This window comes from Cololabis saira, chromosome 1 (genome assembly GCF_033807715.1).
Source record: "Cololabis saira isolate AMF1-May2022 chromosome 1, fColSai1.1, whole genome shotgun sequence".
Classification (NCBI taxonomy): Eukaryota; Metazoa; Chordata; class Actinopteri; order Beloniformes; family Belonidae; genus Cololabis; species Cololabis saira.
Window position 1 is genome coordinate 55,948,463 of NC_084587.1, and position 18,533 is coordinate 55,966,995.

At 42.2% G+C, this 18,533-nt stretch overlaps 1 protein-coding gene across 4 annotated transcripts in view; it reads right to left on the reverse strand.

Annotated features, from left to right (window-relative positions):
• LOC133448867 (CREB3 regulatory factor-like) overlaps positions 1 to 18,533 on the reverse strand; it is a 55,625-nt gene that overhangs the window by 28,221 nt on the left and 8,871 nt on the right. The gene's annotated exons all lie outside the window — the stretch shown is intronic.

Consider the following 18,533-nt stretch of genomic DNA (forward strand, 5'->3'; position numbering starts at 1 on the left):
TCTCTATCTACCTGTGGCTGAGGGGGGGCAGGGGCTGATCCACATCCAGTCTAGGATCGCCTCTTTCAGACTTCAGACCGCGCAGAGACTGCTGTATGGTTGCGGCCCGGGTTGGCTAGATACAGCCCGAATTTTGCTGAGGAGAGCTGGAAGATGGGGGTATGACAAGCAGCTTTTCCTGCTGCAGCCTGAGAGCGCTGACCTTTCTGGATTGTCGCCATTTTACAGCTCGGTGCTGCAGGCCTGGCAGGTCTTTAAAATCACACGGGCCACAGATGACACCCCAGGCTTGTGGCTGTTTGAGGAACCCTTGTTCTTCAATGGTCTCATACAGACTCGAACGCTGCAGTCTGCCAGCCTGCGAACCAGTCTCAGGGAGGCCGGCTGTACTAAACTGGGCCATCTACTGAGGATGACGGCGACATCGGTGGACACCCTGAGGAGGAACAGCAGCATCACCTCTATCAGGCTGATCAACAGGGTGGTGAAGGAGGTCTGTGCAAGCCTGCCACAACCCCTGAGAGCGTTTGCGAGGGACGGTTCTCGGTGTGAGCAGTGGGAGGAGGACCGTGAGTACAGTTTCCCCTCGCTGTCTGTCTGTCCAGCTGTGGGGGAGTGGCAGGAGGAAGGGGGGCAGTTGCTGTCTCTCATAACCCCTCGCCTGGACACCTTCAAGGCTGCAGAAAAGAAAGACCTCTACACAGTCTGTGTCAAGGTTTTGAACCTGCGTTGTTTGACGGGCCTGAAAGAGTCGAGGTGGACTGAGTTTTTTGATCCAGACGTTTCCCCGAAGGGCAGCTGGCGGTCCCTGTACAAGCTGCCCGTTGAGAAGCGGACAGCAGACCTCCAGTGGAGGATTGTGCATGGGGCGATAGCTACAAACAGATACAGAGCGCGCCTGGATCCAGGGCTGGGGGAGGGCTGTGTCTTCTGCTCTCAGACGGAGACTCTTGCACATTTGTTTGTTCTATGTCCTCGGTTAAAAGCACTGTTTGAGCTTCTGAAGGGATGGTGTGAGGGTCTTGGGGAGGAGTTTTCTTTTCCTTTGTTTATTTTCGGTCCAAGGTACAGTGCCAAGAGGAAGTCTGTTCAAACCCTGATCAACTTCCTGTCAGGTTCTGTTAAGTTGGCCATCTGGCTAACACGCAGAAACCAAACCCAAGGTGCCGGTAGCGTGGAGCCGGTGGGGGTTCTGCTGGGGTTGCTGAAGGCTCGGTTAAGGGTGGAGCACGCCTACTACAGTATGATGGACAATATGGGAGACTTCTCTCGTATGTGGACTGTGGGGGAGGTTTTGTGCTCTGTGGGGGAGGGTGGAGAACTGGTTTTAAAATTCTGAGTAGAGGAATATTGTCTGTCTGGTTGAAAGGGTTTGTTGGTTTGTCTTGGCTCTTTTTTTGTTTTTGTTCTGGAGTTTTTGATATGATGGTTGTATGACATGTCCTGCAGTGTCTCAATAAAGGGACTTTGAAACCTCAAACCTCTCTCTCTCTCCTCTCTCCTCTCTCTCTCTCTCTCTCTCTCTCTCTCTCTCTCTCTCTCTCTCTCTCTCTCTCTCTCTCTCTCTCTCTCTCTCTCTCTCCTTGACACGTGTGGTGACATTAATGACATTAATTGAATCTCACTTATCAAATTCTTCATCGATGCTTCACATGTAACTGAGGTTATACAGTCTCGGTGTTTTGGGGGAAACCCTTGCTCCAACTCTCTAGCGCTAATGTTCTCACAAATGATTACGAGCATGTATGTTAAGGTGTGTGTACTCTTTAAGTACATGTACTTCCATCTGTACGTGCACATCTATATGTCTAATATTTTGGAAGTAATATCCTGTCAGCGCGAGTGCTGACTGGAATCAACAAGAGACCACGTCTCTCCAGTGTTAGCTTCGCTCCATCCCTGTAAAATTCTGAATCCAATGTAAAATGTTATTACTTGCGTATAAAGCCCAAAACAGCATAGCTCTACGATATTTGCCCGATCTGATAGTGCCTTATGTTCCTGGCAGAGCTCTTCGTTCTCAGAGTGCAGGTTTACTCGTAGTTCCTAGAGTATCCAAATGTAGATTTGGAGGGCGGGCGTTCTGCTATCAGACACCATTACTATGGAACCAACTTCCAATCTGGGTTAAGGAGGCTGACACCACCTCCACCTTTAAAACTAAACTTAAAACATTTCTGTTTAGTAAAGCCTCTAGTTAGTGTTAGTAAACCTCTAGCTGGTGTTAGTAAACCTCTAGTTAGTGTTTAGTAAACCTCTAGTTAGTGTTAGTAAACCTCTAGTTAGTGTTTAGTAAACCTCTAGTTAGTGTTAGTAAACCTTTAGTTAGTGTTTAGTAAACCTGTAATTAGTGTTAGTAAACCTGTAATTAGTGTTAGTAAACCTGTAATTAGTGTTTAGTAAACCTCTAGTTAGTGTTTAGTAAACCTCTAGTTAGTGTTAGTAAACCTCTAGTTAGTGTTTAGTAAACCTCTAGTTAGTGTTAGTAAACCTGTAGTTAGTGTTAGTAAACCTCTAGTTAGTGTAAACTCTAGTGTGTTAGAGTCAGTAGTCGTAGCTGCAGCTGCAGGACCAGACTAGAGCAGCTGGCCTGAAACAGAGCGTCATCCTAGATATGCTGCTATAAGCCTCTGCTGCATGGGGGCACCCACATGATCCACTGAACGGTGCCCATCACCCCTCCTTCTCTCACCTTTCTCAGTTATTAATTATAAGAATTTTATCACCATAATTGTTCTCCATGGTTCTTGTAGTTTGTTGTGCGAGTTTGTAGGAGCTGCGTGCTGACCTGCAGCCCGCCGCCCCCCCCCCCCCGACCACCTCAGCACACGTGTTTATATAGTCATCCCTGTACTGCACCAGTTAGCCATTGTGTCTGTGTTTCTACTTTCTCTGTTCTTCATTCTGTCTGTCTGTTCTCTCTTTTCTTTTTTCATAGATGCGATAAAATTGAATCTGTGGTTTTGTCCTCTCTGGCAGAATCAGTGTGTCATCTCTTAATAAAATACTGTATGTTTTATCAGTCTGTCAAAGAGGATTGGTGGAGGTCACGTTCACTCTCACACACACCTACACACAACAAACTAACAACTGCTGCTGCAAGATTAAAACGCCTGCATACTGGCAAAAAGGTTTTTGTCAATCAGGCCACTAATCACTGATATATATGCAGACAAAAAACAAAAGAGCCATCTTCCCGAAGCCTCTCTCTGCTGGGTTGAGTGATTATTTTGAATTTTCTGATTAATAAAAATAAGTAAATAATGCTTTGTTCGGCGTTTAGTTTCATTTATTTTTAAAAACCCAGGCCTTGTCCAAAATGTTCTTATCATGAGGCAGCAAGAACGGAGACAGTGTCAGGGACTGTTTATTAAACTTTATTATCGAAATCATGTTTAACAAATAAAAGAAAGTGAATCTGTTCTTGCTGCCTGCTTTTCTACACACAGTAACTGGACCTCTGCATTTAATCCATCTGTACGATATGAACACCGCCGCAGAGCAATTCAGTGTTAGATTAAAATTCAGATATTATCATGGAACCAGGTCATGCTACTTAGATAAGAGTTACTCAACAACTACGAGACCTGCGTTTTATTGTGGAGCTGTTTTTTCCTTTAGGATCCATGACCCTGCAGAACGGAAACACAAACTCACACCACCCCAACAATGTAACAGCCAATTCCTCGTCCCCACATCCACTTAGTGAAGCCTGTGTGATGTAAACTTGATCATCTTTACCCTCTGTGGCCAGTGCAGACTGAGCATGCCCACCTGATCCATCTCTCCTTCAGGGGAAAGAAACAACCTCAGGCAAGAAAATGACAGGTCCCATACAGTTTAGAACCAGGTTCACCTTGGCCGAGTTAAAGAAAGAGATGCAGTGAAACTCAGATGTTATTGTAATTTCCTTCACATCAACTTCACAACACAAATATTTAGTTGAAATCGATCCAATCCCCAAAACTGCAACATATAATGCAACAGATGACGTTGATGTCTCAAAAATCAGGAAATGCCAGAGCACTTTCTGCTGAGCCGAGGAGTATCGACCCCGACAGCGCAGTTCGGCTGACTTCAGCGAGGACAGGGAGAAGGAAAATCTTCTTTCCGACTTCATAACGACGGAAAATGTCAAACTAGATTGCCATGTCTCAGGTTGTTCAGGAGATGTCTGCGCTTTCCACGATCCTCTGACAGAACTGTGACAGCGCATGGCTGACGTCCGTCTGCAACAGGGTCCCGGACAACTTTAACCCACTATTGACGCTATTGAGGAGCGATTCCAACCACGTCAGCATTATAACCTCAACCTATAAGTACTACACTCCGAGCCCCATGCAATGTCCGGTATCATGTGGCTACATTACTCTTGTCTGGTTATGTGCAAACAAAAAGAACACACGTTACTCTTACGTGGCTATAATGACTGCATGTACATGCAGTCAATAACGCTTTTAAACCCGAATATTAGCAATAACCCGGTTTTGCATGGCCATGTAAACACCAATAACCCCTTTGAATAACCCGAATTTGCTCCTGGGTTACTCCTTTTAAAACCTGAAATGGGTCATGTAAACGCCAAACGGAATATCCCCATCAAACAGAACAGGAATTTGTTTTCTGCACATGCTCTGTTCACAAGGAATCCTGGTCTTTTGAGTCCAGGGGGGTATTCCAAGAAGGAGGTTTAGTGGCTAAACTGGGTATGTTAACCCAGGGTAAATGGTAAACCTGGGATTTCCGTTCCAAAATGGTCAGGTTAAGTAAGTTACCGTGGTAACATAGGCTCTGAACCAAACCTGGTAGGGGGTAGGTTTTATGCCGGTTTTGTTCGGGTTTTGTTCAGATAACCCAGTTATGTTTGGGTATTTAAGCGCAAGTTCAGGAGGGCTGCTGCAACTTGTTACACATAGAAGCCCAAATTGTCCGTTCAATTCACCGTGAGAGGGTGATAAGACCACGATATGACATTTTATCTTTCCCAGATGAGTATTTGCGAGAGCGCTACCGTTTTTCAGCAGAATCCCTGATTTATTTGAGTAACCTTGTCCATCCATACACTGTAAACCTTAATAAGTTCACAGAACTCAAGAATTTTTTTGTAACTGATTACCCAGAAATATTTTAGTGATATTCTTAAATGTTTTAAGTTTATATAAAATAAAAATTACACTTACAATTGCCTTAAATTATCTTATATCATCTTTTAAAAAGTAATATTCCACAACTTATAGTTTGGGAGAAATACACTCACAATTTTCAATATTCCTCAGCTCATAGTCTGTGGGAAATACACTCAAAATTAATTCTAAAATCAAATACTGATGCCAGCCCACTACACATATAATCAGCTAATAATGTTAGAAAAAATGAAAACGACACCACTGTTACAATTCAACCATTTTTAACGTGTTACCCATCGTGGGTCTGCCCTCTCTTCCTGCAAACAATGTGCATCGCTCTCCGTTTTTTTGCATCTGGGAGTTTCTGTACAGTATTGGAGACGCACAAACCTACCCACCAACTGGCAGTTCAGCATGCACAGAAATCTTTGCTGGTGAGATTACATTTAATGAGCAATGGCTACTATGCAGGCTTTCCAAACGTTATTAGATGCATCGATGGGACGCATGCAGGGCTGCAGCTATCGAATATTTTAGTAATCGAGTATTCTACTGAAAATTCCATCGATTGATCGAGTAATCGGATAAAACATATATTTGTTTAGTTAAAGAGCAATTATAAATATACATAAGATGTTAGATGTTAATTGACATCAAGACTAAATTATATAATCCAGTAGGTTCATGGCTGTGTATTTAAAAACCCTGAACTTACACCAGTTGACCAAATTCACTGCCTTCACTCAAAAAACTAAGGATCTTACCAAGAAATGTTCTTATTTCTAACCTAAAAATGCCATTACACCTGATATCAGACATCACTTAAAATGTTAGGTGTTTTCCCACGTGTTTCAATTGAACTTTCATTTGTGTCAAGCAAATGTTAAGTTCTAGTTAAGTTTTAAGTTAAAGTATAAGATTTTGAGTTTTGGCAGTGTTTAAAATAAACTTCTGAGCCCTGCTGTATTGGAGCACATTAGGCACCAGTGCTGCTTGTTTTATCCATGAATGACTACAGAGATAAAATGAAATGAAAATTACAACAACTACAACTAAACTACAAATTACAACAACGCAGAATGGTGCGCGTCGCCGCGTACCCTACGCCGTGGGCTACGGCGTAGCCGTGGCAACGCCAGCCGGACCGCCGCTCTCCGCCCTCGCCGGAGAGCACCGTAGGCTCTGCGTCGATTAAACACGGAACAATAATTTTGGCTTTAGAGGGGGAACATATAGGAGAACGGACCAGAAGAATATAGCGTGGATTAAAAATAAAAGTTAAGCACTGAACTACATTAGTCTCCCGTCTGGGACATTGCAGACTGCCTGAGCACGGCATGTTACTAAAACCAAACCTCTTTCTTCCCCCTTTAACGTGCGCAGCGCATGGATGTACGGCGAAGCGTCAGCGCGTTGTGTCGTATTAAATGTGGTCCGGGCGTAATACGAGGCTTTGAGCTGGTGAAATTAAACGAAAAAAATAAATAAATAAATAAATTAAACGATTCCTCGAGGCAGAGAAAATTCCTCGATCATTTTTTGTAATCGAATTACTCGAATTATTCGAGGAATCGTTTCAGCCCTAGACGCATGTGCCAATTACAGCACCATCCCAAAATGAGGCTGACTTTGTCAACAGGAAAGGTTTCCACAGCATCAATGTCCAAGTAGCTATGATGGAACCGTAAGCTGCTTTTATTTTTGAGCGCTCTCTCAAAATGATAGTCACAGAGTGCGTGGTCAAATCTGTCTCAGTCATTTCAATTAAAGAAATACACTTGACAGAGTTTTCACTTTTTTTATTTATATTTTTTCAATTCATTTCCCCATTGTTTGCTTCATTCATTTAATACAGGGGTGTCCAAAGTCGGTCCTCGAGGGCCACAGTCCTGCATGTTTTAGTTGTTTCCCTGCATCGACACACCTGATTCTAATTAACGGTCGTCACCACCTTGTCATCAAAGTCTGGATAGTTCTGTGGATGACCAAGCTCCTTGTATCACGGTTTGATCAGGAGGACTTGCTCCATTTTTCAACCCTCGTTAGATGATGTCTTTATGGATTCACCGGGAACTCGCACAACTCTGGGTTACCCAACTCTGGGTTAGTTGAGTTAATTAATAACCGGTGTGTTGGAACCAACTGAGCAGGTTTAGTCGTCATGGGTTCAAGTAACCTCAAGATGAGACTTTAACTCAGTGTTTGTTAAACCTCCTTCTTGGAATACCCCCCAGGAAGTTCTTATAAACACGGAGAAACACAAGACTAAGGAGACTAATCACTTCATAAATGTAATGAAGGATATGAACATTTCTGCATTTGTAGACGGTAGAAAGTACCGGGATAGAAGATTTACAAGAAGGTGAGAGAAAAGTTGCGTGAAGCAGCATTTGTTTTGAATTTGGATACAGGAAGAAGAAGCAGAAATGACGGTAATTGTGTCATGATGTTCTCCGTGCGTCGCTGGTTTGATCCAGATATCCAGAATGATTAATTACCATGTAAAGGGAATATTCTGAATGTCTCAGTAACCGGAATATTAGCAATAACCCCAATTTTGACTGCATGTAAACGTAGTCAATGACGTCTGAGTAGTTTGAGTAGTGTTCAACATCTTTGCTGTTCAAATCTGAAATGTTAATTGCCTATAAATAAGACTGAAACACTCATTTGCAGTCTCTGCTGAGCATGTGAAGGTACTATGAATCACGAATCACAGTCACGTGGAAATGATGAAATAATCTTGCTATTATGCATATGTGTCATATAAGCTCATCCTGGCGGCTGTGCACCTTTCTCTGGCTGGCCAGCTCCTCCACCTCTGTGGGGATGTGAGCTGGATGACCAGTGGTGGTACGTGAAATAAGAGCGCCGGGTCTTCTTTACCAGCTGCTGTTTTTCAGTTCGTACCTTGAGCAGTTTTGTTTGGTCCAAAAACCAACTCAAACTTCACTTGTCTGAGATCGATCAATCTGCATCCGCAGTGGGCGTGGTCTCCGTTTTCTAGAAGACAGAAAACTGTTCCGACTCTTAAAAACCTAATCTGGTGAAGTTAGTGGCAGTTTAAATCATTCAAGTCTGACTGAGTGGTTAATAACACATTCCCCCCTAATGTGATGAATTCAGGATGCATGTTTATCTGTCCTTCAGCCAGACTTTGGGGACGCACGCAGAGATAGTAACACATTCTGAGTACCGAGCTGCAGTGGCCGTGCCCAGGGAGCTCCTGCTCCATTACCATCAACAGCTGTGAGCAGTAATGGAGCAGGACAGACCTGTTCATTCACAGTTTCTGTCTGCATCAGCCGTCCAGCAAGAGAAGCACGCTAAAAACGCCCTCCGGTTCATATGAGACCAATCAGGTCCACAGATGACTTTTTTTTTAAGTTTGTCTTAAAAGGAGACATAATATAGAGAAGAAAGGAAATCTGTCCTTGAGGCAACATGTGTGAACTATCATCTCCAAATCTCAGACTCAACACAACCCTGTCCCTTTGTTTTCAGGTAACTCACTTAGTTGGGCGTGACCATTTCACCACAGTCTGTTAGCAGAGTACAATTATTATCGCTCAGATCAAACCGATCAGCTTTTCAGCAAACCCTCAACAGGATTTAATTTGACATAAACAAGCTAAATCATCCCAACAGTACTTATTCCCATTTTTTATTACATGAACAGCATCTAGATGTTTTAGATCTACCGTTCAAGTCCAGGTTGGTGAATTATTTTCCCTTTTCCTGACCAGGACATCTCTATTCTTGTTTGCATTTTCTTTGAAATGTCCAAGTCTGAACATTTAAGTTGGGAAACGCAACAGTTCTTATGGGTTTCCCTGACTGACAGTGAAGCCCAGAGCGTTATAAACGCCTAATGAAGTTAACAAGTGATTCTGTTTTCTGCAGATTGGGCTGCACCCACCTAAGCAGTCAAGTGTACGACTTGCATCTGAAAAAATGCACCTAATGGAATAATTGGAGAGTAAAAGTGCCTGTGAACTGAACTGGCACATGAACGCATCTGTCAGGGCAGATTTGAGACCGAGCATGTTACAGACTTTTCATTCAGACCTCAGACATTTGTGTCAAATGACGAACAAAAAGGTCTGAATAAGTCTCTATGAAAGGAGCCTCTTGCAGTGTGCACGGTGGCGTCCGGCTGACAGGCTGCTGACTCTGTATTCATGACTATCTTTCGCAGAAATAACCACAAGCTGAATGAACGAGAAACAAATTAAAGCTGTAAAGACTTCTGACAGAATCAGAAAATCCAATCCTACAAACACTTTGACCAAACTGGACTCTGGTCCTGGTGTGACAGAAGCCACAGATCCAGGATCAATCCTCCCGGGGTCCTCCGTCATCATAAAGTCACTCTTTTCATACTTAAACCTGAGCAGGTCATGCAGGTCTTTAACCTCTTACAATCACATTTAATAAGACTAAAGCAACACATTTAAACTGACCACGTCAGAAAACCCCTCGCAGGTTTCAGAGCTGTTCCTACAGCTGTGGTCCACATGACAGTTTTAACGGCCGTTTTACACTAAACAGACAGGAACTTACTCGTTTAAAAAACTAACAGAGTCCCTCCGTTGTTTAAAATGTACCAGCATCATTTTTATTACAGCTTTGGTGATTTTCAGCCACTCTCCTGCAGTCACACAACCTGTCCCTCTGGTGAATCAGGTGACAGGAAATCAAGTGTTGAATGAATTATAAAGGTCACTTTTAATTGTGAGCACCTACAGAGTCTGGAGCAGAGAGTTGGGCGCCTACGTGGTTAATGTGACAGACGCCATCGTAGTCGCAGTTATTTATGACCTTTGTCAAAGCAGTTCTCTCAGAGTTGAACTCCCGTCACTGTTATGGAGAAACCGACTGTTCTCCACTACTGTGGAGATGACAGCCGACGACAGGTGTAACAGTAGAAAAATACCTGGGAACCTCAAATAAAAGCTAGAATCGTAAGATCCCAGTTCAACGACAAAGCCCCCGCCAGCCCAATCTGCATGTTTTTCTGTTTCATGCACAGACGTCACAGATTAGCCGCAGGCTTCCAGACCAGCGAAGAAAGGAATCATAAATAATACAGTGAGCAAAGCTCCACCGGCAGCAGGAGGAAAAGGGGGTGTTTCCTCCGAGTCAGCCGAGCTTTGTTTGACAAGTAAATCTACATTCTCCTCTAATGAGGAGCTTCTGGGAGAATCTGATCTGATTGGCTCTTAGAAACCATGAAGTCTGATCTCTTCCATTAGCCAGGCGTGGCAAGAGCTTTCTCACACACACACGCACACGCACACGCACACACACACACACACACACACACACACACACACACACACACACACACACACACACACACACACACACACACACACACACACACCCTCAACGTTGCACTAATCCTGTAAAGTCGCTCAGCTTCTATCTACAGCATCACTGAACACACACTCCCCCGTCTGCGATACGCGTCTTTACCGTTGCAAAACGCAGGACGTTGAGAACATCCATCATAGCTGTCTGGACGGACAGACAGACATACGGACGGACGGACAGACAGACAGACAGACGGACGGACGGACGGACGGACGGACGGACGGACGGACGGACAGACACAGCAGCTTTACAAAAGAGAGCAGCGATGGTGGAAATATGACCCAGACCCGTCTTTGAGAGTCGGCCAGCAACATCTCCATTACACTGCAACAAGACGCCCCACTAGTGTTTACCGTGAAGACGATTTAGGGGACCGGGGACGGGGGACCGGACCTGTGGGACCGGGTCTGGGGGACCGGGCCTGGGACAACGGGTCTGGGGCAAGAGGGCGATCTGGTGTGACGTGAGTCCATGCGTGTTATCCAACATACATGTGTAGATGTGATCCGGGCCGGGACACTTCATCCTAACCTTTGAGGGTTTAGTTGATGCTGAACGCTTGCAGGAGACGGTAACATCATCTGGAGAACATCACTGTGGCCTCGGGCTACGGCGTTAACGTGCTCATGATTATACGAGTACATTTTATTGACCCTTCTGAGAAAACTAGTCTGGTTTTCATCCGAATGTAGAAAAGCACAACGTTGCAAAGGAAATGACTCAAAGGAACGCCCTATTGATTTAAAATAATCAATCATAATGTCATCTTTGGGTCAACCAGTGAAAAACCTCTTGCTGTCCACAGTCACAAAAGAAGCCAGACGACATTTCTTAAAAGGGTAAATAATCTAATCAACATTATTCGTTGATTTTATAACAGTATTAGTGCATGATTATAAAAGTAAGAATGTACCATTGGCATGGATCAGCGTCGTGTACCAGCCCTCGTGTACCAGCCCACCAGCGGCTCCGCTGGTCTGAGGGACGGATTTCTGTTTAGAGGTGTAATGGGATTTTAGAAATATTTATGTCACAGAACTGCTTCTTGGTAGACGTCCGGAAATAAGATTCTGGGGGAAATATATGTATTATTTTGGTTTAGCAACAGTTGTTATTTTATATCCTAAAAAAAAGACCATACCTCCGGGTTGCAGAAGCATTCAGATTCTTGTAGAAAACACAGAAACACTTCATGGCAACAGACCCTTAAATTAATATTAAGAGGGTGTAAACGTTTTATATTATGTTAAGCTCTTTTTTTCCCCATTCGAAGAACACAAGCACATTTATTCATTAACAGCTTCACAACTATGAGGCCAAATGAGCAGCCTCGGGCTCCCGGCAAAAGGAGACACTCGGGAGAAAGCTGAAACGCAATAAGCCTCCACGAGCTAATCAATCAGGACCAACGAGATCCGGAGGTCTCCGAGGGAAGAGACATTACAGTTACATCGGCCTGATCAATACTATAAATCACAGCGTACGTTGTAATGAGTCGCTAAATATTGAATTTGTTGAATCTGCTCTTCGCTGCAGCGTCATCATATTTGAGACGACAACAATGAAAAAGCAACTTCTTTATCCAGTTAAGGTATAAACAGGACCTTCATCCTGGAAGCACCGGGGGCCGAAACAGAGAACATCTACAAATTAGAGCCAGCAGAACAAACACAATGCAGAGTCTGCATGCTACCAGATTCATCCGTTTGGTTTTGCAGTGTAATCCATCAACAGTGGGAGAATCATTACTGTAATAAAAGATTATTGTAAATTAAATCAAATGAAAATGAAATGAAACCCGGAAAACTTTTGAAAAGAATTGCAGACAAACAAACGGGGGGAGAGGGGGGTATCTTTAAATATGTGAAAATACTAAAAATATTTCCAATTAATTTAATCACAATTATAGGCTGCTGCATAAAACGGTAGAGAACATGGATTTGTCAAAAATACAGCTAAAGACGTGTGCGGGAGGAGCATCTATTCAAATAAATAAAGAAAGAAATCACTACAGAGGTGCAGAAATGTATTAGCGCCCCCCAAAAAATAACAAATCTCCGGGGTAATCATGGGTTGATTTTATAAGAACTTTACAAAGCAATTAACCCCATTTTTGGTTGCTGTATTTTAGGAAGCCATAAAAAGAGGAGAATTACCACCAACGCTTCATCACAGCCTCATTAAACTGGCTGCAAAGCAGGAAAAAAGATCAACTGGGCCCTAGAATTAGAGACTAATTAGTTTGTTAAGTATTGATGCAAAGTTTTTCCAATGATTTTTGAAGAAAGATGAAAAGTAGGATTGGGGAATATTATGGATGAAGAACAGCGTGGATTCACGCCTGGAAGGAATATTTGTAAAAAAACATGCGTCTAATTTTGGATATGGTGGATTTCTATGAATCTAAACTAGATGAAAGTGTTTAGATTTTACTTGTGAATTTTTACAAAAGCATTCAGTACATAAATCACCAGCATCTGTTTAGAGTTGGTAAAAGTTCTGGGGATCAGTTTTTAAGGACTGCCCAAATGAGCGCTTTTCAAGTGTTTCACCAGTAGAATTAGACAACGTTGTCCATTAGATCATTATATTTCTCTTCGAAACACAAATTACGGTTATCAAAAAAGGTTTATTGATGGAGCTGAACAAGTCTGTGTCATTACCACTAAAAGCCTGGGATCAGTCAGATCAAAACAGTCACATACGCAGGCGTCATTGACAAGAACCATGAAACTCTGCAGCAACTTAAACATCAATACCGCACTGGAAACAATCTTATTAGGGAAGTTGAATATTCCAGTCTCAGTTTCTCCATCACTGGATATGTCATATGTGAGGAGTTGGATAAGATGTTTTATCTGGAAGAACAGCATCATTATTTAGAGAGAGATCAGAAAGATCAGAGCTAGTGTCACTACTTAACCATGAGCACTTTTGCACGTATCACACAAAGTGAACTTTCCAAAATCGTCAGCAAATGCAAGTCTACAATCTCTGACATTGATCCTATAAAACATTCTTTAAGCAAGTCTTTTATAGCGTTTCAGGTCCGGTTCTAGACATTATAAACACATCCTTTAAAACAGATGTTTTAAAGCCCCTATTAAAGAAACCCAAACTGGATAACAGTATACTAGCAAACTACAGCCCGATATCAAATCTTCCATTCATTAGCAAGATATTGGTAAAGATGGTATTAGTTCAACTGAATTAGTTTCTTGAAGAAAATAACATCTTGGAAGTCTCTTAGAAAATATCACAGTATTGAAATTGCCCTCACCAAAATAATCAGCAACCTCTGATCCAAATAAAGTATCTATTTATATCCTGTTAGATCTTAGTGATGATGACATCCTAATCAATAGACTTGAATAACGGATTGTGCTCACTGATAGTGTACTGAACTGGATCAAAACAGATGTAAGAGGGAGACAGTTCTATGTTATCTACGTCAAAGAAACAGGAAAACTGCTACGGGGTAGCACAAGGGAGCTGCCTAGGTCCATTACTCTTTTCTCTTTAAATGTCTCCAATCGGTGACATTAGAGGACATAGTATAGAGTTCCATAGCTACGCTGATGATATGCCATTGTATACAGGACTGTCTCAGAAAATTAGAATATAGTGATAAAGTTCTTTATTTTCTGTAATGCAATTAAAAAAACCAAAATGTCATACATTCTGGATTCATTACAAACCAACTGAAATATTGCAAGCCTTTTATTATTCTAATATTGCTGATTATGGATTACAGTTTAAGATTAAGATTCCCAGAATATTCTAATTTTTGAGATAGGATATTTGAGTTTTCTTAAGCTGTAAACCATGATCAGCAATATTAAAATAATAAAAGGCTTGCAATATTTCAGATGATTTGTAATGAATCCAGAATGTATGACATTTTTGCATTACAGAAAATAAAGGACTTTATCACAATATTCAAATTTTCTGAGACAGTCCTGTATATATCCTTAATGTGACAGTAATACATCCCATCACTAATTGCTTGTTGGCAATAAACAAATGGATGCACGATAATTTTCTTCTTATCAGCCCCAAATCAAAAAGATAGATATCAACCAAGAATCTAGGAGGTTTAACCTCCTGGCTCAAACCTGAGGTGACAAATCTGGCTGTCATCCTCGACGCAGATACATTAACAACGTGACAAAAACAGCCTTCTTTCCCCTCAGAAACAAAGCAAAGCTACAGATACGACCATTCACATGGCAAACTGATGCTGAGAGACTGACACGTGCTTTCATATCCAGCCGGCTGGACTATTGTAATGCACTCTCAGCTGGTCCTCCCAAGAAGACCGCTGAAGACTCCAGCTTATTAACAAAAACAGTCCTGTCCACGCTACACTGCTGCCTTCAGAATTAACTTGAAGATTAGGGCCCAGCTACATGGCCCCCTCCCTTACCAAGTACACACCACTAGAACGCTGCGCTCATCAGATCTGTTAGAGGTCACCGGGGGAGTCAGGAGGAGATTGGTGGTGCAGCCTTTGTCACCTACGCTCCAAAACTATGGACCACACCACCCAATAAATCATAGGGAAGCAGACACGCTAGACACTTTCAAAAGGTACCTTCAAAAAAAAGCATTTTATTAATATTATCTTGCCTGTTTTTATCCTTTTATTTATTTTATGCACTAATATCTTCTTTTTACAGAATGGTTTTTACTTTCAATTTATCTATGTACTTTTAAAACTTTTCTTTATTTTTCTTACTCCATGCATTTCTCCTGCTGCTTGTTTTTATTGATTTGATGTAAAGCACTTTGAACTGCAACTCTTGTATGAAGTGTGCTATAGAAATAAAGTCTTACTATATCACACTAAAATATGTTGGGATCTGGAAGTATAACGCTTTCAAACAGTCAATTATACTTTTAAAGTGAAAAGATTAATTTAAAATCAAGGAAAAGAAGATCCAAGGACAAAAAGACCCAGTCCAACTACAGTTACAGCTTGACTGATTAACTGGGCTCATTTCTTTTTGTCCTAATATAGATCCACATGAAGGAAATCAATTTACCAAAGAATGACGTCTCACCCCGCTGTGATAGGTGGGGATGCTGCCTGCTTTCATCTTGGTAGCATGGTGCTATACAAGTCTATTACACACAAATCTGTTACACAAAGCTTTGGTTTAGCTGCTTTCAACAAAATGGGAAAAAAATGGTGAACGGTGAGTTGGACGGACAACTCTGTACGTTCTGTACGATTCGTGAGTCCACTTTAGCTTTTATCTTATTTTCTGCATCAGCTTCTTCAGGTACTTCTGGGTTAAAGTCTGTGCAGGAACTGTGGAGCGAACACTGGACCTGTAGGACATGCAGGGATGAGCTCGACTTCAACTACGTTATCTACAGGACTGTCTCAGAAAATTAGAATATTGTGATAAAGTTCTTTATTTTCTGTAATGCAATTAAAAAAACAAAAATGTCATACATTCTGGATTCATTACAAATCAACTGAAATATTGCAAGCCTTTTATTATTTTAATATTGCTGATTATGGTTTACAGTTTAGGATTAAGATTCTCAGAATATTCTAATTTTTTGAGATAGGATATTTGAGTTTTCTTAAGCTGTAAGTCATGATCAGCAATATTAAAATAATAAAAGGCTTGCAATATTTCAGTTGATTTGTAATGAATCCAGAATGTATGACATTTTTGTTTTTGTAATTGCATTACAGAAAATCACATTATTCTAATTTTCTGAGACAGTCCTGTAGGTGTGTTGCTCCGACTTTAACGTCAAAGAAATTCGGTATAATGTTTACATGCATTTTAAAACTGCGATTTCAGTTGGACTAAAGCAATCAGTGGATTTCTTCTGACATTGTGTAAATGTCCTGAGTGTTGACGGCATGTCTTTAGCCAAGAAGTGGCTAGTGAGTGGTTCTCTCCCTGAGCACGATCTCTTTCACGTGGTCTTATTGTCACAAACAGGCCTGAACCTCTGGCCTCTGGTCCCACTTGGCAGAGCCGCGGTCACCAGCTTTGCATGACTTTTTACATTTGTCCTGCAGCAGCCTGTGCTGCTTCTTTCAACACTGGTAATGTTTCATGGCGCTGCCTCTTATCCTGCCAACTGGACTGCAGAAAGCTTTGTACAGAGCTCTTTTTGTCTGTTCATCCCCCTCAAATCCCAAACACTTCCATGCAGCCAGTCCCTCATCTCCCTGGGACCAATGTTTCTTTGGTGCTTTCAGATCGAACAGCGGTCACTTCTCTTGAAATGACCATTAAATGTTATATTTCCCCTCCGTCCATGTGTCGTTTGATTGGCTGGGATTAATAGTAGACGAAGAGGCTCTCGCTGGCAGGCGTGGCTTCAGCACAAGGGGGACATTGTCACTGTAAATCCAGCGAGGAGCTACGTCCTGAGCCTCCGTCAGACATGCTTTGTGATGTGTAGTACAACTGCAGACTTTCAAATTACATTATTTCAGGCTGCAATTTTGATTTTAATTGGATTTGCTATCAGCAGCCTCCCCGCTCTTGTGACACACTCCCAAACCGAGCCCAACAACTAAAAAGGTCTGGTGCTGTAGCTGCACAGCTATGTAGTGTGATTTCAGCCTTATCCTAGTTCTACCGAGCACTTTACAATGTGTCTCTCATTAATACACACACACACACACACACACACACACACACACACACACACACACACACACACACACACACACACACACAGACCACAATGGTCTGGCCTTGTCCGTGTCTCCAGCAGGGAGGCGCTGGTTGGGCGAGCTGCATCGCTGCATCGTGTGTAAGCGCGTAGAGTGTTTGTTTTCATGATTTTCATGAGACGCCCACGTGAGGAGGAAGTAAACTAATGTCTCTCTGGGAAATGTTCAAACACTAAGTCACTCGGTTTTCTGGGCTGAATCATTCACCGGCACACACGCGAGCCCTGCTGTTGTCAGTCCGATTCCTCTCGACTCGCGTGGACGCGCGAGACTAAGGAAGGTCAAAGGTCAAAGCTGCAGCATGGAGGCCATGACAGCAGTTAACGACTGTTTTCATTACCGAGTCATCTGCAGAGTCCAATGTCGTAACTTTAAACGTTGTTTTCTTTTCCTAACCAAAGGCGCCTGGATGAAACAGACGTCACCAGGATGTGACCGACAAATAAATGAGTAATAAAAAGAGCGGATGAAATAAAGCAAAGCTTTACTGTACGAGATCCTAGAGCACATTTGTGTGTCATTACAGCTGTCTGTCTGTTCATCCTATCGAGTTAGGTTTCAGGCCCACCGTGCACCTCCATTAGACACCTCAGTTCTTGTGAAAACATCTCTAACAAGCCTCCAGCTGACTCCACACCACGTAGCTGGCTCCTTTGAGCTGCTTTTCAAGTTCAGCTCTTGCGTAGTGGCTGCTCCACGATCTGAACCTTTTCTCATACTCTCAAACACGCTGAAGTACAAGAGCCCTCTACCCCGCTCTTCAGGTACGACAGAGTGGAGGGAACAGCCAACCCCAGGACTCACACATTATGACACCAGCGCTGCAGTTCCAGCAGGAAGGCTGGGACTCCCATCTGGATGGGAGACGTTCTAGGGCTGGGCGATATATCGAGATTTGAATATATATCACGTGATATGGTACGAGACAATACCGTTTATATCGATAATTTTTTTTTTTTTTTTATGATTTTGATATTGCTTATTTTGTGACAAATTGACTTGAATGTTTTATTTGAGATTTGCACAAATGTTTTGTTATTTGCACAACTGTCAACCTCAGTGGAAAAGTCTGCCTGTTTCTGTCTACATTGTATTAATTACACAGTGTATTTTAATTTAATTGTTATGCAGGAAAGGGATATTTGTTTTATTTTATTCAAGAAGCATTTTTATTCTATATATGCAGGCAGTTTATTTTTGTTTCATTTGTTTTATACATTTTGATATTGTGCAGACCTCTGTTAATAAAGGAACCTGTGTGACATTTGGCACGAGGCTTTGTATTAAAACTGACTGTTTTTTTAAGGGTTTGCCTCAGA